Below are 2064 nucleotides of genomic sequence, written 5' to 3'. Positions count from 1 at the left end.
AAGGAGCCTTGACTATGGCTTGAGAAAAAGATGGAAGCCCTGTTAGGTTTCCTGTTTTCCCAAATCTTTTCATGTCTATGATGGCCTGATTGTATATTTCTTTCTTCATCATTATGTAGCTAAAGATGAAGGCATGAATCTTCGTGGATTTGACCTTCATTTGAGCTTGATACTAGGCACTTTCAGAATAAAAACGGTTCAGACAAAGAGGCATGAATTTTAGAATTTCTGATTGAGTTGTGGAAGGTGATGGAATGATCCAAGAGCCAGAGTTTAATGTATGAAGTTGAAGTTTCAGATGTTAAATGGATAGATACTGTTTTAGGGGACTTTTAATGGATGTCCTGATTCTTACAGGGTATTTCTGTGAATAGTGCACTTTCTTGAACTGGTCTGTTTTAAAGTCAGACCCCAGACTGCTCTCATATAAGAAAAGATTTGGTGAACTGCTTAAACACACACACACACACACACACACACACACACACACACACACACACACACAGAGTTCCTGCTCAGCCCAACATGATATTCAAAAAGAAATATTAATATAAGTCCCTGCATATTCTTCTCATACATATTCTTCTTGTTCACTAGCTCTACAACTTGAATAACTGTCTAATTTTTAAGTCTCTGTTCCTTCATTTTTAGGAGAAGATGAGGACTCAATGCTCCCTTCACAGTGGGCTTTTGATAAACAGTAGAGTGAATACAGGTCCCTGTGGCCTAGTAAATAGGCTGCACACAGTTCGTGCATGACAATGGAACAAGGACATGTCTTGGCACCTGTGGCATAGGGTAGAGAAAAAGTCATGAAAGTATCAATATGGGTATGGCAAGTTTAAAAGACACAGACTTGGCATTCACATGCCAAGGATAGAGTTTATCCTAGGAAGGAGCTAAGAACAAGAGCTTTGAAAGAATGAATTTATTGAGGATCTACAGTAAAAAGTGGGATTATTTCTGAAGAGCTGACAGGTACCAGGAGTCCCTGTTCAAAATGCAGCTGTGTTGCAGGGGTCAATCAGCCTGTGGTTTCTGTGTGGTTTAAAATAGCTGGTAGGAACCTTGCTCTCAGGATACACCAAAGTCTTCACTTTTGTCTCATCAGGTCTGAGACCTCCAGCACTGCAGTAAGCTCTAGAGGAAGGGTAGAATCTGAGCATTTAGTACTGGAATCTGAACCCCTGCTCATTTTCCTCATGTTGATGAGAGCCTGGTTATCAAGACCAGAACAAACACCATCTCTTCCGTTATCAAATGTACCTTCACCCACTGACCTTATTCTTGAAATTGAATTATCCCTGGAGTCAATACAAACAACCTAAGTAGTACTAAGCCCAACTCACAGAAATGCCAACAGTTTTGTATCATTTTTTATTGCCTATCACATTCTGAAAAGATGAAGGAAAATAGTGTCATAGATTAAAACACGAACTACATGGAACTCTGAGATTTCTTCTTAGCATAATCACCATGACTGATGTTCACTCAACAATGCAGACCTATGTGAAGAAAAATCTCTCTGTTGATTTGACTCTGTGTGTGTGTTCGGGGGTGGGGGTGGTGTGTATCTTAGTTGAACTCTTCAACAACAGAGGAAGAAAAATGGTAATGTTTTAAATTGGTTAAATGGCATTTGTTTGAATTGTTAAATGGTGTTGTGGCAGACAGAAATGTATATTTGAAAATTGCATTTATAAGAGCTAGTGGTATAGATCTTTGTAAATGTCAGCAATTTTATCCATTATCTTGATTGTCAAAAGGGAAGAACTTATCCCGGTTTCAAAGGACATTCAGACTACATTTATTACTCTCCTAACTCTCTTTAAGACTTAACAAAAAACTGACAGCTTGTGTTAAAAGAAATCACATCTACTCTATATATGTGTGGGAGCCATCCACCACTTACTGAATCTTTCAAATCTATGGAAAAGTAAAACTCTGGTGCTAGTTTGTCAGTGAAGTATGTGAAAACTGAAGATGAAGGTAAGTTTGCCACAGACTGGTGTGACAAATGTAGACTGTATAAATACAGCACCTACAAAATATACTCCAAAGCTT

The sequence above is a fragment of the Megascapheus bottae genome, chromosome 8 (genome assembly GCF_031878675.1).
Source record: "Megascapheus bottae isolate mThoBot1 chromosome 8, mThoBot2.hap1, whole genome shotgun sequence".
Lineage (NCBI taxonomy): Eukaryota > Metazoa > Chordata > Mammalia > Rodentia > Geomyidae > Megascapheus > Megascapheus bottae.
The sequence above is the reverse complement of the archived record's forward strand: the minus strand, read 5'-3'. Positions refer to the sequence as shown.